Source organism: Rhipicephalus microplus, chromosome X (genome assembly GCF_043290135.1).
Source record: "Rhipicephalus microplus isolate Deutch F79 chromosome X, USDA_Rmic, whole genome shotgun sequence".
NCBI lineage: Eukaryota > Metazoa > Arthropoda > Arachnida > Ixodida > Ixodidae > Rhipicephalus > Rhipicephalus microplus.
Genome location: NC_134710.1, coordinates 265,675,064 through 265,702,861, shown reverse-complemented (window position 1 = coordinate 265,702,861; position 27,798 = coordinate 265,675,064). Strand labels below are relative to the sequence as shown.

At 44.5% G+C, this 27,798-nt stretch overlaps 1 protein-coding gene across 2 annotated transcripts in view; it reads right to left on the bottom strand.

The window, feature by feature from the left end:
- Positions 1-5,425, bottom strand: part of LOC119162229 (Ig-like and fibronectin type-III domain-containing protein 2) — a 254,828-nt gene extending 249,403 nt beyond the window's left edge. Inside the window, exon 1 of one of the 2 annotated variants that reach the window (XM_075879049.1) lies at positions 4,967-5,425. The gene's annotated coding sequence lies outside the window, so the exon portion shown is untranslated. The remainder of the gene's footprint in view (positions 1-4,966) is intronic. The other variant, XM_075879052.1, reaches the window with a different exon arrangement.
- Between the last annotated feature and the right edge of the window lie 22,373 nt (positions 5,426-27,798).

Below are 27,798 nucleotides of genomic sequence, written 5' to 3'. Positions count from 1 at the left end.
TAGGGGGGCCTACTTTCCAGACAGTTGTTTTGGGCTTTCACGTATCAGTAAGCAAAATATTATCGATAGCGCATAGCTCTATTATACTCGCATAATGAGATGATCTCGGCCGTGATGGAATGAAATGGTGCCTATTCCGTCTCGTCATGCGCCGATGGCGCTGCCCTGGCCGCCCTTCCGGCAGTGGTATATGCCTTCGCCGATACCGGTGGGCCTATTTCGCAACATACGTTGCACTAGAGTCCCTTCCTGTGCGCGTGCTCGAATCCGAAGCATCATAAGAATCGGCGGAGACCAGTGAGCGTGCTTTGCACCTCCGTTATGCAAAACTTGAAATTTGGCGAGAAGGTGCATATAATATACTTGACGGAAATTTTTGAGTGCGAAAAAGCAAAATTCACAAGAACGTCATATCACTCGTCCTGTCATCTAGTTCTTGTTAATGTTGTTCTTTACGCTAGAGAAATTTTGTTTCCTGTCCAACTGCTTTGAGTAATATAGGGTCGCGTACTTGACAAAGGGCCGGTGTTTGTATATCGGACGCGCTGCAAAAGGATCGTGAGCCGCCTTGCAAGGGCGCTTTACCGCAGTGCCTGTCTCAAGCTGTGAGCCTTAGCAGCGGCCTCGCCAGCAGTCCTCCTGAGCGCTGGAGAAGCAAGCGGTGGCGTCCCCATTAGTCCAGCAGCGGCCGTGCCGGTGGCCGCCCTTCCTTTGCGCACTGCCCCTCTTTGTCTTGGCGGCCGCGCTGCTGAAGAACACGCCCAGAGCTCTGGCTGACCCAGACGCCACCATGCCGAACAAGCGGAGCACCCTTCGGCCACAGCGTGATCGGTGGGAGGGGTTCAGTTAAGTCTGATCACAATGCCACTGCGGCGACCGTGGCCGGGTGGAAGCTTCTGAGGTAGTCAGGTTTCTGCGCACGATGCAACTATACGCATAGGTTGGGCTTCGATGTGGTGTCCGGCGTTCGAACCATACGGCAATCACAGCCATCTATTACCGCGTGCGTGCGCATGCATGCACACAATAATGTTACAGTATAGACGGCCGCACCCGGCCGACCACGAGGAGAGCATGAACGTCGACGCAACAAGACCGCAAAAATGTGGTCGCGTGACGATCGCGGTCACCAGATCAACTGACCTTCGATCGACGCCTCCACGTGCACACAGAGGCCCCGCTTTATTCTCTTAGTTTTTCCTCGCGTGATGGAGGAAGACACGAAGGGGAACGGCTGAAGAGGCGTTGCCGATAGAATCGCCTTTGTCTTTTTACCATTCCTACTCTATATGATGGACAAAGGCTGCCCTCATTGGGAGACTTCACCGCAGTGACAAGCTATATCGATAGGCGCAACCCCAAATTGCGTTTGCCAGATGTGGCACGACCAGGACCGCGTAAATGTCCAACGGCGTTTGTTCCTGGGTGAAGAGAACTCAATATAGGACGACTGAATGGTCGGGATCCGGTGTCTACATCATCGTCTGGCTTGTGCGTCAGCGAATGTAAAAGGCGCCCGGGAGCGCAGCTGTCTTAACCCGCGATCCCGTTTGCCAAACGGTACGCCTCTGTCTGGACGCAAGTTCGAGGCTCTCGCTCTCTCATCAGACGCTGGGTTCACTCGAGGTATTCCTCTGTATTGTGCACTACCTTCTTGTGCACACACCAGACTGTATAGGCACCGATTCCTTCGGTCACGTTCTTTGCACTGAGATCAGGTGTCTACTGCGGTGCGGTCGAGTCCACGTAGCAGTTGAACACGCATGCAGTGGCAATCACTCACTGACACGCTTTTTGCGCGTGCGCAAGTATACAGCCACCATTATTACAAGGTCGTATGAACTGTAACCTATGTGTATATAGGCAATGTGGTGAACTGCAGGATGCAACATAAAGCCATGTAGTAAATGTTGGGACACACGTATTGATTGTTTTTTCTTGACCAGGAAAGAAATAAACACCAAGGAACGCGGGACTGAGAGCAGCACAAAAAATAACGAGTTCTTTTATTACCATTGCGAACCACAACGACCGGCTTCGCTTCCTTTCAAAATAGCAAATTTTAACAAAATCACGGCAGCAAACAAAGTTAACTTGTTGTCCTTGCGTGCTTTCATGCTGTACTTATTTCATAAATACATCATCCCAGATCGTCATTTTGAACCATAAATACTCATTGTCCCCGCCTCGAAGGGTGCACAGCGTGACGAGCTTTTTCATACAAAGCGGTGCACAGCTGGAGCAGAGAGATGTATAGTATAAACGCCGGCCTCAACGCGAGCGATGACCGCTTAGATAGAGCAACAATGCGAGCACACGAAGCCTACACAAGAGACATATCAAAAAAGTACAGTGTGATCTGAGGAAGAGAGGAGGTGTAAAGATAAGCGGTGTACTACGTAAGGCGTATGTGCGTTCAGCGGGCGGTTACAGAATTGACGCAGTGTGAACCCGACCGTTTTACGGTTGTCCCAGTCAGCCTCACGCTGGTTTAAGCAGAGCCCTCATTCCAACCACGTGCCAAGATTGAGTGGACTTGTGGTGTAGTACAGGAAATGGAAAGAGAGGTCCAAGTGGCTGCGCAACTACATGTATAGAACCTGAGCAGGACATGAATGAGAGCTGACGAAGGACAATTTGTGTTTTCGCACATATACCGGTCTATAGTCTATGTCCTTCAACCACTCCACCCATTTATGGGTTGCTCAAGAACACAAGCGGAAAAATATTTGAAACTTTTGACTACAGAATAGAGTAGCCATCATTCGTAAATAAAAACATTTTTCGAACACTTCCAATGATAGAGCTGTGCGCAGTCGAACGTGAAGAATCTCAGCAGGCCCAGTAGATACAAAACAGGGCGTATTTAGTGGAGCACAGTAATACGTCACCCAGAGACAAATCAGACTTGCGGGAGAAGCCGCAATTTTCCTTCGCATTCATGCCTGTATACCCTTTTGCTCCCGTTTTAACGCTTTGTTACAATAAGCAACGAAGTATAACGTGAACATAACAGCAAGAACTGGGCAAGATTTGAAACATTGTACGGTATAAAAGAGGGAACGGCAGGGAGGTTAGCCATACCCACACCCAGTTCGCTAGATTACTTTATACTGAACGTGAAACAGGCTATTAATTGGATATATATCGAGCTACTTCAATGATGTTCCTATTGTGCATTCTTGAAAACCATCCAGTTATGACTGCATGAGACCTTTTACTGTGCATGTACTATACGCAATGCAAACATTAGGTGGCCCCATACTCACAGGCTATCGTACATGAAAAGCAGGAATATGCTTGGAAGGAACATAAACAGGAACAAACGATGGACTAATACCAAGGTTTGTTTTGAAAGCGAAAAAAAAAATTGGGTGGGTGGGTGGGGGGATGGCTGAAATATATCAGCGCAGTCAAAAAATAGAAATCCTTTTTTTTGTTTTTGTTTTTTACTGAAGATATGCTGTCCGTACGAACGACTGCGAAAGTGAAACTAAGAACTACAATCACAGTCAAACCAGGTCTGCGGGAGATTATACGTGTAGCACGCAAGAAACATTTTCTTCTTATTTGCGGATACTTTCAGACGCATCTCTGCAGAGTCGGTACGTTCGCTCTCTCAATGACCATTCACACACTTTATGCCATCGTGAAACAACTATAACAGCGTCAATTATTTCAAACTTACACCTACTGCGCCGCCTATGCACGATGAAACATTTTTGTCAACTCTAGCCCACAATGAAAAAAAATAGAAAAAGATCATGCAAAATAACTGTTTCACCGTGTCTCCCTTGACAGAAGCATTTAATTTCAAAATGCTTCTGTCATGTGGAGTCCAAGTTAAACCCAATTCACATGGCTTTATCTGGTTTCATTCATAGTAAGTTGAGTCAGAAATTAAAATGCGCAGACAACTCTTTATTCGCGTATACTTGCTAAAACGCAATCTCCGCGAAATTTCTGGCTTCCCCAGAAACTCCTATCAGACACTTCCTAGGTTTAAAGGAGGAAACAACGTGAGTCCTGTGACGCTTTCGTCACCTTGAGTTTTCCCGGCTTTGCGGAACTGAAAGTGCGTTGAATTCCAGTTCAGTGCGAGTTCATTGCTCTTGCATAGGTACTTGTTAGCCGGCTTCGACCACTCGCTGCATGTGTTTCAGTTCTTACAAGAACGCTGTAATTTCTGCATGCTGCTTATATATTAAATCCACTCCTTCTGGGGATTGCGCTGACGCATGTGAATGCAGTGGTGCAATAGCCGAACTGTCAAGCGTTCCTTTCAAGGCGTTTGGTGGAAATAAAAGTGTCGAATAGTGAACCACTGCAAACCATACTTATCTGTCACGTAAGTGACATCTTGAGTGCGGCGTATAATAAGGGTGTCGCATGATGGCCATTCGATCGCAGTCAATGCAGGTCGGAATCAACCTTTTCAATCGCTGTTGCCTTTTTCGCCTTACCTTCGGAATGGAGCCAATCGCGGCTGGCAAATTAAGTCCCATTTGGGCTCAATCGTGATCGAAAGTTCATCGTGTGACTCTTCTACTATAGCGCCAGCTTCGTCAAAGTGAACCATCTGAGGCTTGCTTTAATTTGTATTTATATCGTCCAACTGCACGGCTGTACCAGTAAATTCTCAATGTTTCGTGGTAGCATTAACTTGTTATATGATGATGTCTAGAACAAGGTTACCGAACAATTCATTTACACCATACCAGAGGAATTAGATCTAAGTGTGCGTCAGCGTTGATCCCTACAACTATTCCCGCACACTCACTGACCATTGTAATCATTTCATTCGATGAAAAATTAAGCGCGCACTGCCCTCAGCACCAAAAGAAATGACTGCTGAGCGTTTGACTAGCGGGACAAATGTAAACATCTACATTCGTCGTTACAAGATGCGTTCGCGTGACCGTAGCTCCTCACGCCGCTCTTGAAACTGTTGTAAACCATCACTCACCGAACGTGGAGGAAGTTTCCTGCTCGTTCCGAAGCAGCGCAGAAGCCAGTTCTTGATCACTTGTCTGTCGGCGTCCTTTCTCGACACGCCAGTCAGGGACGACCCAGTGACCGACAAGCGCGACAACGGCTCGTCACAGTAAAGCGTTTTTTTTTTCGGGCACCCAAAAATCCGAAAAAAGTTTTCGTTCGTAAAAAGGAGCAAAAAGATCCGGTGCCGGACACTTGCCTCCTACTATGTAATACCACAGTTCGAACGTGCTGTGTGTCTTGGCACGTCTGCTGCAGCTGCTACCACTAACAAGAGGTTCTATATCTGCGCTGCACAGAACAGCGGTCCCACAGAGCAGTGAACGGCACAGGGGTGGCCAAGTGTCCGGACAGTGTCCCCTCTCTGCGTCGACTCAGCGGCAACGTTTCGGAGGCAAACGCGCGCACTCGCTGATGGAATAGCACTGACTGAACTGGTCGGCCGCCCGCTAGCGATTGAATATACGGCCGGCGACGCCATAGCGGAACGACGGCCGACGGCAGCGCCGCGCTGGTTTCGTTTCTTTCGCCTTTCAGTCTTTGCTTGCGCGCGGTGCGGCCCCGGACGAGCAGCAACGCGGCGCTTGCCAGCGGGCGTTCATTAAAATTCTGCTGCTCCCACGAATCTGTTAGAGAAGACTTTCTGTTTTGCTTGCCAGCAGACGATTTCTCTTGAGAGCTCTTCTACGGGACCATGACTCATCGGAATGTTGCGTGAACACGGTCGCTGGTATGCTGGTGCGTTGTGCTTCCGTAACAGTTTTGCTTGAGGTGAAAATTAAAACAGGTTTGACGTTGCACTGCTATCTTCAAAGAAAACAACGCTTGTGGGTATCGAGGAAGTCATCAGTATGTCTGACCATTTGCGGCGCATAAATTCGTGATTAAAATCAAATAGAGTATGACTTTTGACTATATGCGTAGAAGCGTAAAGATTCTTCCCAATTACGAAAGCAAGTTTTCGGCGTGGGCATTTGATGGTCCTTGTGGTATTATTCTGATTCCGCTTTATGACAAATTATTTGCAGCTGCAAAGAGACCTTGCAGTGCAATGCAGTAAAATATTGTTTTTCAACATACCCTAGTTTTCAGCACTGTCATACAATTCGATACACACTGAGTGAGGTGGCGTATGTTGAACTGAAACTACTAAAGCAGCAAAAGAAAATGTCAAGAATGAGGCGACGTCTTTGGATCGTGAGAACAAACGCTTGTTGATAACAAAAAAAATTTCACGCATTATATCAGACTGCTTCCCATGTAAGAAGAGGCTCCGATTCAACACGCAGCGTAGAAATACGTGGATGAATGTTGGGCTTATCTTGAGAACTAATGGTGTGACGGTAAAGATTTAGTGAGGTAGAGTCTTAGTTGGCATAGTCAAAGTAATTGCTCAAGTGGGCTGTTAGAGATCATGAAAGCGTCGATTCGCAGCAGTGTGGTCTATGGCGCAGCATTTCTCTCACAATTACTGTTAATGCTTGTACAAGTCAGCGAACTGTCGTCGTCGTCGTCGTCATCGTTGTCGTCCCCCCCCCCCCCCCCCCCCCGTCGGTGATGTCAAAGTTGCTAAAACGTTGTTTTTATGCCATCGTTATCGAAAGGACCGAAGTGCGAATCAAAGGTACAGGGCATGTTTAATTCTCATATGATTCAGACAAGCACCAGTACAAGACACCTGCTGCGTCAGCTTCGAACGCCTAGATCTACTCGCTTATGTCTGTAGGCCTACAAGTATAGCGGCTAAATGCGAAGCTACGTGGTATGTGCGGGTAGAATCATCTAAATTAAAGAAACTGCACAACGCAAATGTCGTTAAACAGGTGAAAAACATAACGAATACAATGAAATTGAAAATGAAAATGCTCTGGGGCCACTGTGTGCGCGACGTATATGAAATGTTGCCGCGGACGCATTGCGGTGTACAAAACTGCGCATCCCTTGCGGTGTTCTGAAGACGTTGCGTTGCAAATCTGGCTTTTACTATTGAAAGAATCAAGCCGAAAATGCCCATAAGCCTATAAAACGCCTATAAGCCAGCTTACTTAAAGAAGGCAGGAGCACTGATGTGGACTGTAACTCGAAGAGATCTGGCACGACCGAAACCAGAACTAGATTTATGCTTGTACACTAGAATGTGGCCGCGCGTCTGCATCCACTAATCTTGCAACCTCACGTTCTTTCACTTGCACATGACGTTGTTTCCAATGTCGTCAATCTCGACCACCACCTTGAGCTTAATTTGCATGCTGATATGGTCTAAAGTTGCTTATGTAATAAGAGTAGTAATTTTACTATGCTGGCGTTTTCCACAACACAGAGGAACTTCACGTTATTGCGCATCTATTCACTGTCAATTCAATACTGCATGCTTCTGGCTTTGGGAAAACACATATTCCATGCACATAACACACCTATAACATTTGCAAAACTAAGCCTTGAGGATCTTCAATTTCTCGACATACACGTCACACTCACTGCTAATTCATACTGCCATATAAATACTACCATTGGGCTAAAAGCTACAGGTCAAACTTATTTACCAATATACGACACACGAAACCACCAAATCACCTGATACAGATTTAATGAATACTAACACTACCATATATTGCGAATACTAACACTCCCATATTTTCATCTGAAAACAAGTTTTCACTCTTTTGAATAAACGCTAATTATGGAATGCTTATTGCACCCTTTTTGGCCATTAAATATGAGGATGAACTACCACCTCATATAAAAGATAGCTGCGCAAGTTTAACGTTCAAGAGAGATACGAAGAATTATTTACTAATGACGATACTGGCAACAGACTCATTACTAGATCTGAACGCAAAGCGGAAACATACTTCTTTTAGGTCTATCTATCTATCTATCTATCTATCTATCTATCTATCTATCTATCTATCTATCTATCTATCTATCTATCTATCTATCTATCTATCTATCTATCTATCTATCTATCTATCTATCTATCTATCTATCTATCTATCTATCTATCTATCTATCTATCTATCTATCTATCTATCTATCTATCTATCTATCTATCTATCTATCTATCTATCTATCTATCTATCTATCTATCTATCTGTCTGTCTGTCTGTCTGTCTGTCTGTCTGTCTGTCTGTCTGTCTGTCTATCTATCTATCTATCTATCTATCTATCTATCTATCTATCTATCTATCTATCTATCTATCTATCTATCTATCTATCTATCTATCTATCTATCTATCTATCTATCTATCTATCTATCTATCTATCTATCTATCTATCTATCTATCTATCTATCTATCTATCTATCTATCTATCTATCTATCTATCTATCTATCTATCTATCTATCCGTCCTGGCGCTCTCGTGGTCGTCTCGTTGACCTCGTAGATGCCAAAAAGGACACTGCAGGAAGACATGAGGGTATGCCGAGCACAATATATAGAACCAGCGGCCCCGTCAATGGGTGAAACCACCCAAACGATGAAGTCACGGCACGAGCAGGGACACGAAACCGGATAGTTTGCATGACAGACAGGTATTCCACCAAAGAGAGGCACTAGCGCTTCGAAGTATTCCGGATGAACACCCTTATAGACGTCGTTTTTTTTTAACGCTAATTGTGGTTTCAGTGTTTGCTATCCTGTATTGTATAAATGCGATGAACTATACATATATGCACCTAATACTTCACAAGGTACAGTCAAGCGTTGATCGAATGCGCTGATGACTGCTACTTATGCACATCATCACAGCGTAGCGCGTACTTCGTTTCGATAAGATTAACGTTTCTGCTCTAACGCGAGTGCAATCGTTAAGTCGAACCGTGAGCTACCTTTCAAATGCTGGTAAAGTCATCATGCTTGGCAAGCCCACTAAAAGCGCACAACTACTCAATTTACACAAGGACATCTATCAACCTCGTAATGCTTCGCTACTACACGCCGACTGCCTTGCATTGAAAGCGATTCACACAACGCGAGAGATTTGCCGGATTTTTTTTTCTGCAGTTTTGCTTGCTTGTTCATTTTCCCCTCAAGTGTCGTTTTTATTCTACCTGTCCCAATGACTTCTTGCTTGGCCAATCATTTCTTGTCCTACGAACCATGCAATAAACTATCATCACCCTAAGCCGATATGAGCCACAAAAATTGGGTAAGTACCACTACTCACTACTGGTCCCCTGAAGATGAAGTAGGCAACAGGCAGCCTAGCAATAAATGACACTCGGATGAACAAAATAATGAGTACAGAGAATGAGGAAGAAAGAGAGGATTTGATAAGTAGGGTGAAATAATGGAGAAAGAGGCATAAAAGTATAGAAAGACCTAGATAAAAATACACAAAAGCAACAGAATAAAATAGACACAAGAAAGAAAGAAAAAAAAAACAGAGAGATATCAAAAGAAACGAGATAAAAACAAACGGAGAAAAAGAAATGGAGAGACATAAACGCTAGAAACGAAAAGAAGACAGAAAATGAGAGGAAACGTTAGTGAGATTGACAAAGAGAAAGAAAATAAATGGTGAGAGAAACGCGTGTTATAAAAAAACAGCGATAAAACAGACAGAAAAAGCAGGAAGAAATGAAAAAAAAGGGAAAAATAAACAGAAACAACGAAGATCATAGACTCCACTCTTCTTTCCGGCTTGACACCACGAGCTCTTTGATACATGGGAGTCGTATCTGTTTCCATAACAATGTCAAATACTGCACGTTCTTATGCTTATGCAGCATCTATTTCATTCGCTTGTATTTTTGTTGGCTACAAGAAGTAAGCAGCGATGCAGTTCTGTTGTGAAACATTGTGCCCGGACGACTTCTGTTGGAGTGTGCTTCGGTAACACTCGGCTTTGAGAAACTCTTCCCTTGTGTCAAACTTCGGTACTGTAAGATACTGCTCTCGGAAGACTTCTCGCGGGTGTTGCATATCTTTAATATTCAATCAATTGTTTTCTTTTTTGTGCATATTTGTGTACAGATACGTGTTGAACACGAACGCGTTGTTATAGTATATAGAATTTTATGTGGTTGCACTAACTTACAGCGTTACGAATACAGGTAGCTGTTGTTGTAAGGAAGAAATATGTTGTATATTTGGTTTTGATTCTGCGATCACTGCCGCTCGTGGCACCAGTGTCGCCTATGTACATGCTCACGGATTCAAACGCCACATCAAGTTTCTCAGAATAATTTCAGGTATGCGCAACTGATCGAGATAAAAACATCATTTCGCGATGAATTCAATTTTCATATATCAAGCTGGATTGGATGTACGCTTTCGAGTCAAAATTACATCGATATGACACGAAATAAATATGTTGCACACCAAAGTGTGTATGTTACTAAGCCATAACATGTCCTCTTTCAATCCGTGAGCACTGTACACAAGCATGCGTACGTTTGAATAAGAATTTGTTAATATAATGGTTACTCGATCACTTCGTCAGCGGCGGCACACGCCGCCACTACAATACTCAACAACCCATCATTATTGTGAGCGCCTTCTGCCCGATTTCTTGCTTTATTACCTTCTGTATCTGCCATTGCATTGTATTCATAATTTATTGGTTACTGTATCATGAAATTACTAATGGGAGGTCCCCCCAACAGTCCTGTTACTCCGGTACCTCCTTCTCTACTGGAACAATAGACGATGAATAAAGGACATGTGTAAAAATAAACTTTACGTGAGGTTTAGATAGTACATTTTCTCAAACTCTCGAAAATCACAGTTAGACGTGACTTACGTCTTGGAGGTCTTCCCTTCAGCGTTCGACGGGAGTCAAAACGACGTTGGGTCTGATTTAGCGAGGTTGTCAAAGACAACCAGTCTTGCCTCCCCCATCGGAGCCTTCAGCAACGACATTTTTTGACGCTGGTACTTCTATGAATATGATAAGCGATTGTGCCGACTTCCTTAACAACTAAAAAGCGCTGTGGAAACCCACACACGTACGCCACGCAGACAGTGCAATGCACTTCAACGCACACCTCGAGCGGCCAAGATTCGACGCAAACCTTCAGCCGTTCCGACCCGACATTAACAACTGCGCCACACGCGCGATGAAGGTCTCCAGATATCGATCGGCTGGTGAAAGGGAGTAGCAATGTGGTCGAACTTCGGCTGTCATAACAAATCATAAACGTGATTTTGTGGTCTTGTCGCTAACATCCGCTGGTTCGTGGTTACTTGGTTCGAAGACAATCCAGTCATGGCGATAATCTGCCGTCATCAAGATAAATTTTCGGCTTGGGAATGCTTTCACTGATGTCTACGGTGGCTATACTATTTAAATAAGTACACATTCATCCCATATACCTGTACACCTGTGCTTGACCAGCCCATTATTCCCATAGTTCTGCACTCATGGTGATTCACGAAACGGCATTCGCCGCAGTGTGTGCCATACAGTCATTGCAGAACAACAAATGCCGCTGTCTTGATTGATTGATACGTGGGGTTTAACGTCCCAAAACCACCATATGATTATGAGACATGCCGTAGTGGAGGGCTCAGGAAACTTCGACCACCTGGGGTTCTTTAACGTGCACCCAAATCGGAGCACACGGGCCTAAACATCCGCATCCATCGAAAATGCAGCCGCCGCAGCCGGGATTTAAACCCGCGACCTGCGGGTCAGCAGCCGAGTACCTTAGCCACTAGACCACCGTGGCGGGGTGGTGTGCCAATACAAATTCAAGATTTTATAAAACTGAGTTTACACTGTCCGAATTAATAGTTTAGCATAGCGCACGATGCCTGATCTGCATCCTGATGCAGCTGCTGCGTCAGCTAGTTTGTTTTCTAAAATTTTCGTATGGTCGGGTACGTGATGCAGTTTTATAACTTTACCTGTCGAGATATTATGATTAAGAAGCAGCTAGAATTTCAAAATTCTTTATGCATTATCAGTCAGACTTGAAAGTTTTATTAGAAGGAATAGACAGTCTGTGTAAATGCAAGTTGGCATGAGTTATTTGTAAAAACGAAATGAAGTGTTTCTTTAAATGCAATTAATTCCGTGGCGAATGCTCTTAAAGCGTTGCGTATCCGATATTTCCTGACAGTCATGATTTTTTTACCTTTGATCAAAGCGATGTATGCCACTCCCACCACGTATGACGTGTATGAGCCATCGGTGTACACGTGAATGGCTTTTTTTATAGAAAAACTGATGATTGTTGTCTGATTGTGCTAAGTCTGGATATATGAGCTCCTGTAGATGTGAATAATGGTATGCCAGAGTCTCTCAAAGCTCGCCAACTTTTGGGCCTCCATCCGTACTCCTTTCGATATAATAGCTACTTTGACTTATTGGGGCAGCATTTGTGGCTGGTTCGTTCGAGGTAATTTTCGGCTGTTTTAGTAACTTCATTGAATTAATCACGAATGCGTTCATACATATAGTTAGGTCATTGGCATATATATGGTGTGGTCATTCCTTTTGACTTATTTAATATTCCTCATTGTTCGATCATGCAGAGCTTGAAGAAGACGGGTGGTGTGACCGAGCACTTTGAGACCCCTGATTTCCGAGTGTAACAACATTTGAGTTTCTATCTCTTGACCTCAGTCTCACCCTGCTAGTCTCCATAAATTCCTGAACATGTTGGTAACAAGTTCTGATTTCGGTACAGTCTTGAGTATAGTGCTATGTTTAATGTTTTTTTATTTTTCTTGTTTTCAAATTCCTTCTCTATGTCGAATTCGAGTACGCCTTTGACATTCCTAGAACAACCATTTAGAATTTGATGTTTAAATTGTTTCAGAGCATCCCAGGTGGATAATGCTGGTTCAATACCTATCACGTCATTGGTATATATTAAGTTATCCTCCAAATAGTCATTGCATCTATTGAGGATGGCATGTTCGGCCACTTTTCTAACGCACGAGGTAAAAGATAGTGTTCTGAAAGGGACACAGAAGAAGAAATTTTTTTGTTATAAGTAAGTTGCCTTTTCACAATTCGAAAAGCACAGCGCTTGCCACGAGAAGATACTCGTTAAGCGAGAAAGCGCGCAAAAAAAATGCGGGAGGCGAAGCCAGCTTGCAATTCATGCGCCAAAAGCCTTGGCATCATGAATTCTGACGGCGTTTGCAAAGCCCTACGTAGCTTCCAATATGTAAAAATGAATCCCAGTATCTGCTTATAGAGCCAGATGCTTCGCATTCCAAAATTTAGGAAATTTCATCGAGCCAATGTCTGCGAAATATGACAAATACACTTTGGAATCTGTAACGTCACGCGTGCAGATTATGGCGCAATTTCAGAAAACTACTTTCACCTCGATGTCTCCTCTAAAAATGAACTTATGATGGTAAGATTAACGACATTAGCATTCTCAGAGACCACTTAATCAATCTAAACCCATTTACTTTTTCCCTTTAGTGTCCCAATGAGTTATTTAGGTTAGAGTTTTTTTTTCAGGTTTAGCTATGTGAATGACTCGAGATAAATTCCATTCATCGGGTACTTTGCTGATCGTCCATTCTCCGTTTATGTATTTTGTGAGCACGTGCGTTGAGGTTGTGCCCAGATTTGTAAGGGACTTGTAAGTGACTTATTCGGAGCCAGTGCCCATTTCCTGTCAAGTTCTTCTAAAAGCAATGTGTATTCTGTGGTACTAAAAGGTTCGTAGAGCTTAGGGCATTCAGTCCCTTTGTAGGTTATCCCATCTTCAGTAGTTGGGCCCTGTGTTGCGTCCAGTAAGAGATACTTGCCAAATAATTGTAAAATTGTTTCAGTTTTGTAGTCTACTATCGTGCGAATGGTTCTATAGCCATATGGTGCCTCTGTGCTACTTAGGTGTTACTTTCGTCCAACAGGTGCTTAAATGCCTTCCACGCCTTTATGTTACACAACTGCCCATCCGTACATTTGTATAATTACTTTCATTGCTTATAGGGTAGCGTAGTGCTGAGGAATCTGCTTTGGCAGTATCACAATCTGCGTTTTTCAAGGAGTGCATGTCACTCACTTTAACTATCAGATAGCGAAAAATTTTATGCAACTGTCAAGATGTCAGTACTGGCTCGAGCCTAACAACAACAAAAAGGAAAATAAGAAGACAAAAATAGAGTTACATCTTTTTATTCCCATCAGTCTACGAAGATCTATTTTTCTCTTCCCTCTTTTTTGTTCCTCTTGTTTTACGTTTCCGTATGCAATGCGTGTTATGCCACAAGCACTTCTGAGCATAACTGGTGGTGTCTGTGCACGTGGCAAGACAGATTTATAAAATCGTTGTTTGCTACGATGCAAAAACAGATCCAGGCATTTTCCGTAATCCCTTTGTGTTGGTGCACGAAAGTATACTGCATCTCTCATTCCGCGTTCCTTTACGCGTGCGCCGTGCGAGCCAATCTCTCTATACAACGTCATAACGAGTTCTCCGGGAGAGTGAGTTCACCAAACAGATGATCGCTCACTGCTTCACGTATCTCTCCTCCGAACAGCGGCTCTTGACGGGCCTAAAATATCATCTCTGCACGGGGTGGCAGTAGGTGTTTCCAGTCGCGTAGCGGCGGCGCACGCACATTGCGTGCCCCAGCTCGGTATTAAATTGCGTTGACGGGGACCGTAGCGCGCGGGACGAAGCACGGGGAGTCTTTCGATGAAGAGCGCGAAAAAAGAGTGAGACGCCGGACGAGTCGAGACCTCGCGAGTCACAGTCGATCGGGTTCGAGGTCGCAGGGCACCGAAGAACAATGGCGCGTGTATCTCTCTGCCTGGACGAGCCATCCTAAGTGTCTTTGGGAGCACCGGAATACGGCTCTTCCGCGTACCCCTCCCTTTCTATCGACTTAGGCGCGGAAATCGGCGTGCCAACGCAAACACGCAGCGCTCATGGCAACACACGACTGTGTGCATGAGCATATACGGCAGCGGCGCGTGCTTGTATAACCTCACCGAGAATAAACAAAATGGATGAATCGTGCGTTTCACTGAGAACCGTGGCAGCACGCTGTCTGTTCGAAAGGTTGCCTGTCATGGGCGGGGAATAAAATATAGATGCCATTCGCTCTATGCTCTGACATGGCCGTTACAGAGATGAATGAAAAAAAGGGGGGTGGTGGGGAAGAGTTGCGAAGTGGGGAGGGGGGCAGCATGCGAGCACGATACCCAAAGTTTGCTATGCGTTCGCTATTGCAGGCTGACGACGGTATATAGCGTATCTAGGATACTTGCTTCGTCAAAAGGGACACATTTGCTCAGCTGCGAGAGATTTGGCGTAGAATGGGAAAAGCGTTTTAACAAACAAATTTGTTCGTCAAAAATAGTTTGGTATATTGTTTCATTTGATATACTATAATCTCCATTGCCCGAACGTAAGTTAACTCTTGGGAGGCGTTCAATATTCATATGTATCTTCATATTTTTATTTGAAAGTTAACTATTGCCATCTTCGCCCAAGTTTCAGTGCCTGCGCAGGGTGTACAGTTAGCAAAGTGATACTTTTGTTCCTTATCTATTCGATGGTGACACTAACTACGAGAGCCACTTGCGGTTTTCTCCGTTTTTTGGCTTGTGTTTGTGCGCTGTGACTTGGCAAGTATTCTTTTATCGTTGTTGTTTTTTCGGAGAGTACGAGCATGGTGAATAGGTTGGGTGAGGCAATAGTCATTGAAGTGTCTATGAATGATTTTGTTAGAACTGCGTTTTCGAAGGCTTATAAACTATTAAGCAACTGCACTCTGCTGAAAGCACCAAGTGCGTTGTCTCCATCTGTGAAGAGGTCGAATCACAGTGCCATGTAACCCGTCTTTAATCGCAAATAAGATTACCCTTGTAAGCAAGTCGATTACTGGATGATCGGTCGATTTCAATGCATGCAGTAATAATCAGTGAGGGGTCCATTGAAGGTACCCCGATCTGGCACCGGGTGGTGTGAGTAATCATCGCTAGAGGCTGTCCTCATCTTTCCAGACGCTCTCTTCTTCGACTACATTTCCCTTCACCTGTGCGTTGTAGTCATAGATATTTATCGCTTCATTTGCAACCCCTGATCTTAGACCAGACTCTTTCCGGTAAAGAAAAAAAGTAAGAGGTTTCAATTACCTTAGTAATACATGTAACTGATTACAATTATCATGCAATTACTGTCTCACGAAGTTAACTGATGAGTTACTAAATAGTAACCAAAAATGGTAAAAAGAGGAAGATGGAAGCTTGTGATGAAAAAACCGTAAATAGGGGTTGTGTCGAGCCGACGTTTGGACAAGCGTACTTGTCTTCCTTAAGGCTAGAACAGAACTCGATTCTTTAGCGCTATAGCTTTGGATCCTCGCCTCCATCCTAATAAAGGAGGGGTAGGGGCAACATTTGAAAGGCAAATGTGAGAGAGCGGGGGAGGTCCGCTCCGCCGACAAAAAGGCCACGCGCCGACTTCTCGGCCTGTGCGCCTATTACAGGTGTCTGGTCAAAAATTTTGCCCGCATCGCCGAGCCACTCCCTAACCTTACAAATACGGACATCGAGTTCAAGTGGGAAACGACGCAGGAGAAAGCCTTTCAAGAACTAAAAAGAACTTGCGCATTTCGACGAAGATGACGACATGGAAATCCACATCGACGCCATCATTGTAGGGCTCGGAGCCGCCCTGGCGCAGAAGATTGACGGACTTGAAAAGGTCATCAGTTCTGCGAGCCGGTCGCTATTTAAGGTGGAAGTCAACTATTCCACAACAGAAAACGAGTGTCTTATCATCTGGGCTATCTCCAAATTTCGCCCCTACCTCTACGGCACGACTTTCAAAGTGGTGAGCGACCACCATGCCCTCTGTTGGCTAGCTAACTTGAAGGACCCTTCAGGTCGCCTCGCACGGTAGAGTCTGCGACTTCAGGAATACGACATCACCATCGTTTACAAGTAGGGGCGAATGCACTCTGACGTCGTCTCTCTGTCCGGCGTCCCCGTTGACCCACCGCCGCAGGACAACGAGGACGGCGACTGCTTCTTGGGAACCTTAAGCGTCGATGACTTTGCAGATCGACAGCGAGCCGACCCTGAAATGAAGGTCCTTATGGAATACCTCGAGGGCAAGGCTGCCTTGTTTCCAAACGTATTCAAGCGTGGACTGGCGTCGTTTTTTTTTTTTTTTTGCGTAACGACATCCTCGTCAGGAAAAACTTCACGCCACATCGGGCCAACTACTTCATCGTAATACCTTTAGCATTACGCCCGGAAATTCTCGATGCTCTGCATGACAAGCCAACGGCTGGACACCTTGGATTTTCCCGAACGCCAGCGAGGATACAGACAAAGTATTACTGGCCCCACCTCACCGATGTCCCACACTACGTAAAAAGCCACCGAGACAGTCAGCGATGGAAGACACTGCCAACTAGGCCAGTTGGACTTCTGTAGCCCATCGAGTAACCTTGCCGGCCGTTCCAGCAAATCGACATGGACCTACTGGGAACGATGTCGAATGGGGGAAACAAATAGATCGGGGAAGCTACTGACAACCTCACCCACTACGCCGAGAAAAAAACCCTGCTCAAAGGCAGTGCTGCCGAAGTGGCAAAGTTCTTCGTCGAGAACATCGTCCTGACTTCGCCCGGTGAGTCACTGCTAAAAATGCACTTTTAGGGTTTTTTCATTTATTTATTGTATTGCGCCTACACAAGTTGGGCCGCGGGAGGCACCGACAATCTTGATTTCACTAGCGCGCTTCGTCGTTGCCTCTCCTCACCACCAATATATATATACATTTCAAATTTTTTGTTAGTTACTGGCTCCTCACTTTACCCCTCTTTTCCGTCACGTTTACTTCTTTTACAGGAAGTTTTCGCCTGGCACGCACAACGCACTTTCCGATCGTGGTGCACACGAGTGGGTGGATGGGTGGGTGTTGGCGCGGTATTCGACGTTAAAAAGGGGAAAAATATAGTTTAAAAGTTTTGAAACAACGTAGGAAGTTGCAGAAAAACAAATTAATTCAATATCCTGCTTCTATATACACAGAAAACCACAGAAAAGAGAAAAGGAAAAGTGGATTGCGTTACATTTTTTCCTTTTGTTTTTTTAAACAACTATTTGATTTGTTCGTTTTCTCTGTATTCCTCTCGGCGGTGTGCCATCACACGCCTACACCTCCCTCTATTTATTTTATTGGCTTCATTGCATATCATTCCTTTTCCTTCCTCGTTGCCAGTGGCTGTCTGTTTTTGTTTGGCTGTGATTTAATCGGGCTTTTGCACAGCTGTCCCTGAAGTTTCACTCGGTGTTTTCCTCCGAGCGGTGTGGCGTAGGAGCATCAGCAATATGCAGTGGGTAGTACAGTAACATCGCTTTGGCCGACGAAGGCAGGCAGGTAGGCCAGCAGAGGCGGCAGCACGGACCGGTTCCAGGTTCTTTTTCTACACCACAGGCGCTGACCTTGAATTCGGACTCTCGTGGTTTTCTGTTGCGACAGCAGCAGTCGTGCCTGTGTTCGGAGCTTTTTACTACTACTTCTTTCGATGTTCCTTTCTAATTTTCACATCAAGTATCTGCCTTTTTTTTCTTTCATCCATGAAGTTTTTTGTTTTCGTTTCGTCACTGTAGTCTCCACTTATTGCTCCAGCTCGCAGCATAGCTTTAAGATTTATCCGCACGAGAGGGCGTGGTTTAGTGTCGGCGAAGGAGAGGGTGAATGTATTAGCGCTCCGGAAAACACTGCGCCGTGTGCGGGCGTAGCACTGGGCGCGACGACACTTCGTTTTATGCTTGCACTTTCTCCCGTGCCATGACCTTTTTTTCTTACGTCTTTCTTATATTCTTTCTTATGTGCGTTTTTCGCCCCTGTCAAATACTTCATTCTGCTTTTCTTTTTTCCATCCGCTGCAGTGCAGTGCAGTGGTTCCCATATTTTTCCATCCAGGCGTCGTCTTTATGTACCATTTCTTACCTTTTTGCTTTTCCTAGTGAGAGTGCCATATGCAATAAATTTAATAACAAGTGTTGGGGTTTAACGTCTCAAAACTACGATGTCATTATCAGGGACGCCATGGTGTATGGCTCCGGAAATTGACACAACAGGGTGTTCTTTTATTTGCACCTAAATCCAAGTACACGTGCCTCAAGCATTTTCACCTACACCAAAAATGCGGCCGCCGTGGCCGGGATTCGAGCTCGTGACCTTCGGGTTAGCAGTCTAATGCCTGAACAACTAAACCACCATACATATAAGGTATAGCATAAAGATATATTGTACCACATGTAAGGCGGTACGCATTTTACATTGGGAATTGTGATGACGTGATACACTATATACAGTCCTTCAGTGATAAATGACGCATTTTTGTAATAAAGGGGTCATGATGCAGCCGCTACTCAAAATATGCTCAGCGCCTTGGCAGACACTGTATCGGCCAATGATCATTCTCATCAAACGTGCACAGAAATTTATTTATTCATTTTTGAACTATCACTGTGGTTATCACATCTAGAGCATTGAGCAATCATATGTGAAGGCCATCTCCCTTCTTTTGGTACGACTGTAGCGCATCTGTTAAAAAAATATATCATTCAGCAAACTTGAGAGTGAATCAGCTATTTCCACATTCAGGGGCACACATTTGAAGAGGACGCTGCTTGTTTTTGCCTGCTTAAAATAAGCACGCAGCTGCGGTCGACTTCTTCTATCATGCAAACGACACGCAATAAACTGAAGTCGGTTGCAACCGAGGCAAAAGGAGAACCAGGAGAACCATGGTGCGGCTGCGCTGCACCTCTGCCATGCCACGTGCTTTCAGTTCGGGGCTTAAGTATACTTTTCCTCTGCGGACGTTCGGTGATATTAGGCAAACAGGAAAATTCAATTTCATCATTTCTGTGTTTGGCCCAGCGGTTGCATACACACGAGAATCTCTGATAAAATTCGCCAAGACTATCGAGTGTTCAGCCGAAACCCAGCGACACAAACGTATTTCTGTGCGGCTCGACGCAAAGAAAATGAGCGGACGTATTTGAAAGCCCCTGCAACTTCCGGGTGTGCAACATTCCAGAGGTATGCGGAAGAGCTGCATGCAACCTGCATTCAGTTCTTCCGTAGAACAGTAGAAAGTGCTGTGTACCGTTCCTGCACTTTCTAAACACACATTCATGTGAACTATTTTTGGGTGGGATGATCAGTGATTGCCAGGTTGTAGGTTGTAGCCGAATATACCGTGTCGCCTACAAAACAGACAGAAATTACGTCCTTTTTTCCTGTCAAGAACCATTTACTTACTACTTGACTTTATTTCACGATCCACGCCCCTTTATCTAAAGTTAGCTTACTCAGAGCAAAAGTTGGTGACAAAGCCTTGGTACAACTATAATGGGTCCAAGAGAGTCAAACGAAGTGAAGTGGTCTACAGATACACCTGTCGTAACGTTTAGCAATGCACATAACACCATCGTGATAGACTACAAAATTAATTTAAAGTTCTTGTGAAGTTTGACGACAATCAATGTTGGGGAAAATTTCGTTCACCAAAGCATACCAACCACTCGCGATGCCAGTTTCCAGCTATACGGCCATTGCATCACACTTTTATTGATATGAGTGGTTTTTATTAAATTATTTAGGCCATGTATTTGTAAGGAGGAGGTAAGCTGAGGTGATGTGTGAGCCCATACCCGTTGATTGCGCTAACGCGTTTTTATTGTCTACTAAAGCATAGGTCGGGAAAATTTATCTGCATAGGTGGTACAAAGCACGTACGGAAAGCAAGATGGCGTGATATGAAAGTGTCGGCGTGAACTACCAGCTATTTTGACGTGAGGCGCCAGGAGTGGGGGCGCTCAAGATTGCGTACGTGAACTAAAGAAAACGAAACAATTACGTTTTTGTTTTACATAGGCCCTGTATAGTTGTTTTCAACACATCATCTGTGCACCCTTCTAATACCATCCTGCTAACCGCGAAATTTTCGTTCACTTAATAAGTTGCAGCCTTTTGTATAATTCCTTAATCTTCAACGAACGCCAATCTAGGTGCGTAATGTCAAAATATTGGTTGGGTTTTCGAAATGAAAAAAAAGAAGGCCGTCCAGCGAAATGCGTTTCCGTTTGACGTCGACAGCAGTGTGTGCAGTGCGTTTGCATACCAAGAACGAACTTGCTCGCCAGAGACGAGTGACTTCCCTGCGGCCTTATTGCTGTTCCGGTTCGCCAATATTACCACATTTTACCTCGCAGGGAGAGAAATATTAATAGAGTTAACTAGCGGGCACGTGCGCAAAAGCGAGTGTACACTCCTGTTCTCGCCCACTCTCACCAATCGATATTTCACTCCGCCATTCTTCTCTACAAACAAAAGTCAAAGTACGATTTTCCTGAATATTTAGGTGGCATTACCACAACCTAAACAAAAATCGATGTCTTTCTCATGCCGCCTTGTCCACGTACAGAGTTACCAGCAACGTTTTCGTGAATTGTTTGGTTATACATATTGATACCACCTATTAGAACAATATATACATCATCACTTATATACAACACCTATATACGTAACAATACATCAATTTTTTCATGGGGATGAAAAGTGCGTGTGAATGGTTCTGATACGTGCTTTAGTAAAACTACTAAAGAAAACATTGCCTGAAGTTCAAAGGGTGCCACCGTGTTTAACTATTATGGCATGCACCTCACGAAGACTTATCCATATAGATATGCATCGTTGAAAATACCGTACGCAAAGGTGTGCAACCAACTAAACTAAGTCTGAAATTGCTGGTTCTGGTATTGATACATGAATAAATGATGAAAGATGCAGTAATTTAACGCATCACAAGAGCAGATCTTAATCTTACCTCTATAAGCTTAATGACCGGTGATCCCGTGTACTACGTCAATTTTTCATTGATGCGCGCAAAAAGTACGTCCGGTGGGTAAGCGTAATGGAACGCTACATTGCGTTGGTTATCGTGAAATATAAACCGCATTCTCATAAGCCATTTTTACGGGTCTATATTGATCACTAGAAAGAAATAAAGAAGCAAGACGATGGGCAAGAATGCTCATTGTACAGAGTCTTAACATTCTCGAGAATCTTGTGGTGCATGCACACATATAGGCGATTTTCCGCAGCTGGTTTGCTCATTGAAATGTAGATGGTGCTACAACACCATAGAGGTTAGAGTAACTGAATATAGTCCCTATGGGACCAGAGTAGCGCATAGGTCCGCCATCTTGTCCGGCTAGCACCAGCTACGCGGTGAAGTCACCCTCTGTTTTTGCAAGCGACACCCCTGCCATGTTTTTTTTTTTTTGCCGTGTTGCGTATTGATATACTAACTTGGCTTGCGTCCTACAAAGCACTGTTTTCAGTGCTTGAATGCCGCTTTTCTGTTCGATTGCCAACGAAGTGCAACGTAAGAGCTGACTACATAGCGTGGTGAAAAAAAAAAAAAGCGACGTTCTTGCTCAAGGTGTGGCGAAGAGTGCAGAGCGAACATTATTCCTTTGTCTTGCGACTTTCACATTTCACAAATTTTTGAAATTTTTTACCAGATAACGAGAGGTAACATTCAGTATTCCCTTTGCGCTCGTGAAGTATGCGACATTCGTAGACCTTGACGGTACATAAAATCTCCCGATTAGTCTCGTTGAATATAACTCAATGAAGAGTTATGCCTTTGGCTTTTGAAGTTCGTAAAATCATAACGGTGCACTCTTTGCACAATTCGCGTTGTGTGACGCACGGTTCTTACTTCACTGTTCAATAACGATTTATTTCACACGTAAACGCAAATTCTTACCCGATAGGCAGCTAAAATAAAGTCAGGAATGTGTTCGCTTGGACCAATGTGTTCGCCCCCACTTAGCTCGGAGGCGGCCAGTTTACGGTCACGTGATCAAACTTTGCAGCGCGCGGGTGCCGCTGCGGAAAATCATCTACATACTTGATATACATGAGCGGGCGTGAAACTAAGCCGAAATAAAAATTTCGGTTTTGCGCAAAAAGGCGAAAAAAAATAATACTGTAAGCGAATGACAGCGAGGAGACAAGTTGATGAGCGTTCAAGTACGACTGGAGATCATACGAAATTCCAAGCTTTTTTTTTGCAAAAAGATTTTTTTTCACAACTCTGCACATGTCTTTCTCATTGAAACATATTTGGGAAAAATAACAATACTTGTCGCTCCCTTGCGAAACTCAAATGTATTTAAATATTGCTGCTGCTTTCTTCCCTTCATGTTTTGTTTTTTTTTGCCGTTCGTCTTTACAGCCGGGCCGGGCTTGCGAGGGCTCCGGGTTGAGTGCGTCAAACACGCGTCATGCACGCGCTCAATTTGTCGGGTCGCAAATACGCGGCGCTACTTTGCGTTTACTTTCTAACGCACCAAGGAGAGTTGAAAGCGCAGGGATTCTTTTTCGTAACCTTCGCAAAGTTCTGTAAGCCCGTTGATGCCTTCCCTCAACCACATGCGTCACGGCTCTACACTTCGCATTTGATGGTTCCCGGCACTACAAACTCGATTTCAGCCGATGTGACCGCACACCCCCGTTTAGCTTGTTTACGTCTCTCGAGTGATGGCACAGTCCCACGCTTCGTGGTTGTCTGCTAGGAAAATAAAAACGAAAGGGAACATCAGACATTGGTCCACAAGTCCTTGGTCTTTACCAAGAACAAATGCGTTACGGATATTTTTTTTTAGTTGCTCAAACGTTTACATGAATCGTGCGTTTTCCGTGCTCCGGAGCGCGTATACGGGAGCATGCACCACCTGAATGCGATAAGCCTGTCGAACAACGCACTACGCCAGTTGCACAGTTTTACTTTGCTTGCTATATATAGTAGGTGAAGCAAATCTTCGCCATAATAAATGATTTACGAGAAATGCGGGCTTGCGCATGTATGCGCGTGCGTTTTTTTATGCACGTGTTGGTTGCTCCAATTAAAGTGCATTGAACACATCACCGTGCACAATTATCCGCATGAACACGTGGTAATCTGTTCGTGTTTAAATGGGGCATCGTGTGCGTGAGCGTGACCGTGACAATGTTCTGCCCAATACACATGTTTGTGCTGATCTTCATGTGTTGCGACCACGTTTTTTCTGCCTCATTGCTTGTAAGTACGTGACTCCACCCACTGATCTAACGATAGACCGCAATTATCAGGAGTTTGTGAGAAGACGCTCGATAAAACGCTTCCGCAAAGCGACAATGCTACACCGGCAGGTAGGAATTGCGAACCTCCAGTTCGAATCATTCAAAGGTCCGTGGTGTGGTCCAGAGACGCAGTTATCGCCACCATGCACCAGTCGGGAAAGAACGCAATAAAGTATAGAGACAAATAAAACGATTATATGCATTTACCTGCGTCAGAGCGAATGCACGCCATATCATCGCCATGCAAACTTTGTCATAAGGTGCCACCTCCAATCGTCTAAGTATTATCGAAGCTCGCCATCGACTCGTACACTGTTCTGTTCGGAAACAAGTGATACACTAATGTGAAGTCATCTTCCTAGAACGCTAAAAATCACTTTGTCGCATTGCAAACACACTTCTTTCCTTTAACGTCGTCTCCCGCTGGGCGTCGAACAAACGCCTTTCATTTTCTTCCAAGCAGCTTGTTTAGCGCGAAGTTACAGGGCTTTCTCCGTCTCAAGGTCCCCGCTCAGCGGTGTGCTGGGAAGAAAAAAAGAAAGAAAGCAGCTTGTCCAGTGTAGCGGCAGTCGTTTATAGTGTATATACTTGATGCCCGCGGCTCATGGACATCTACGGAGGAACCTTCGCCCGCACAGCAGCGTCGTGTCAAGTCGAGGCGCGGTCCCGTCGCGCAACCTGATGAAAGAGCTGGCGCATATAGATATACATGCATACAAATGCGGGGCGCTGTATTAGGCGTAATTATAGCCTCCACGCAGAGGTGGAAGCTATGCCTATCGTCCTTGTCGCAGAAGCCATTCAGAAGAAGAGCGGCAGGAAGTTTCTCCACGCAGTCGACGTGTCCTCCACCCAATCTTCGCTTGCTGCTGGCTTCTTGCGCGTTCGCGTTTTGTCTTTCTGACACTTTGCACTGGCTTCGAGTGCCATTTTCTCTACTTCACATGCGTATGAACGTGTTTCTTAGGCCCTCAGTGAAATGAAGCTGCACAAAGGGACGTTTCCTCGCAGACCGCCGTACTTAGCCGTTTATATTATGTGTACACATGTGCGGAAGAAAGAACATTTTCATAGCGAATAATAATAATAATAATAATAATAATAATAATAATAATAATAATAATAATAATAATAATAATAATAATAATAATAATAATAATAATAATAATAATAATAATAATATAATAAAACGGTAGGTTGCTTTTTAAGTGACTGCGAATCTATATGACAGGTGAGACGCTTACGCGTCTAACTAGCTGTGGCCCCATTATTATTTCATAAAGCGATGTTTGAACACACCTAAAACTTGTATACGAGTCATTTCTTTCAGTTCTGACTGTTGACCAGGGACATCTACAGTGCTTCAAAATTACGTTCATTCTGTAGGACAACGGTATAGCTTCTCTTCAAATGCAACTAAGCAGGCTCATAAATTGAAGTCGTCTTCGTGGTGCTTCCGAATGATGAGTTGCAAGCGAGCGTACAGCATGCAGCATGAAATCATGTTGCGATTATCTGCCGCGATACTTACTAGGCCACGCGTGGTTCAAAGAATTTGTGATTGAGTCGCAGTATTGTATGCTTGAAATAACAGCTCAAGAAAAACAACGGAAAGTGAATCAAGTCTTTGAACCAAGCAGTACGGTCTCAGAGAAAGAGAGAGATAGATCTACTGCGGCAGAAAAACTGAGCCGCAGGTCGGCTGAATTAGTTTCTGATACCACTCAACGTTACAGCAAGGGGAGGGGATGTAAAAGAGAGAAGAGAAAAGGCGTTGATGGGAATGTGTTTGACGTATTAGCCTGCAATATGTATTTTGGCGTAATGAGTGTGGCCCGCTGCCCTGCTGCTCAGGACATCTGTATAATGGCTATAACTTGCTTTGTATCTTGTGATTATTGCATACATTGTGTATTAATAACATAACGTTTAACTTCTGCACTGCTCAATGGTTATATGATCCTCATGTCCTGTTATTATTCTTGCATGTTTTTACGTCTACATCTTTTTTTTTGTGTGTAAAAAATTACTGTATTGCCCAACTGCCACGCTCTCGAAGGAGAGTAGCAGTATTGTAAATAAATAATAAATAAATAAATAAATTAGAACAGTCTGGTGCAAAAAAAAAAAAAGGCGGCTTCAAGAGGATCAGAAAGGACAAGCCCTTTTCGCAATCAGTGTTCTCCTAAAAAAAGTATTTAGCCATCAGTGGTTTTTGTGACAATTAAGGACAATTCAAAATGTAAACCAGCACTGCATTCATGTTTTGATGACAAGTTTGTTTTTTATGAATGAAAGTTCTGTAGCGCTATATCAAGTATATTGTCAGGAAAGCAGCAACAAGTGTACTGTCGTCACGAAGCAGTTTGCAATAATATTTATCTGAGAAGCCTAAGGAAACGTAAAGACCTGCATCAATTGTAACTCCCTGATGAGGCAAACGTGTCATGCGTCATCTCCTGTTCACCTTTCATTTCTCCGCACTATCACGCAACCCGTGGTCAAGTGGCTTCATTCCAACCATATACATAGATTCCACTCTTGCGTAACTCTGTCGTCTCAAACGGTTGTGCCTCAGCGGCGTCGTGGTGGCAAGATCTAGAAGAACACAGTGCTCGAGCGAATTGTTCCTGGAAAGCAAGTTTAGCAATAACTTGAACTGCAAAGCATACGTCCATCTGTAGATGCGAAGCAATGGGTGCTAGTGCTTACACTGGTGAGGACGTTGACACTGGCTTTCATCGTGGCGTTGCGCAGAAGAGAAACCGGGGGAGGCTCAAAGTACGCAGTGATGAACCCGTGTTTCCTACATGAACCTGCCAGTCGCTGCCAATGGGCAATGATCGAGAGACAGAAAACTCCGAATGGACACAGAGACCCGCAGCCCACTTTTAGTAAACGCACATGCTGTGAATTTTATTATTCAACAAGCACAGGAGAAATTTCCCGCCGGCGTTGCGAGGGGAGAAAGGGGGAGCGTAATGAAGGAGAGAGTGCTGAGGGAGCGTGCATGTGCAATGGGGGTGTAAGTGTCGCGTGGTGGAATGCCTAAAGGAGAGAAAGATGGGAGCGGACGCGCATGCACAGTAAGTGTGGTCATGCCACACACCGGATTGAGCTTGATCATAAGCTGCTTCGCATTTAAATACAAACAACTTAATTAGTTTCTCATGGCATTTCTCGTCGTTCTGACGCACTTCGTGACACAATAACAGTGATTCCCATGACACTTAAGGGAAATCTTGAAGCGCGTGGCATCGTGATGCAGCCAGCGCTGCAAACACGCGTCGTCAGCAGCTCGCGCGTGCGCAGATGATTCACGAGTGTAGTTTTGAACCCCGTCGTCTGCTACAGCGTCTCTTGCTTGCCGCATTGCTAGCCAGCGTGCGGATGTCATTGTTAGTGCTGGAACTGGGTGGATAATCTGCACTAAACGTTGTGCGACGCTAACCTTTCAGCCTTTATTTGAAATAATGGGGTGCAGAATTTGATGGCAAACATTCTTTGCTTTCTCGAAACGCCATGCTAGAGACATCCACAGTACACACATAACTGAATTTCAGATATACACTGCATTTTCAAAACAACAGCAGCGGACATCGCTTGCAGGTCAATTTTGCTACACTTTTCTGAACCTAGGTTAACCCTCGCAAATCCCAAATAAGTCCCAAAGAACACGGTGTGTACATGAGAGGGAGATTAAGAGTTGTATTTTAT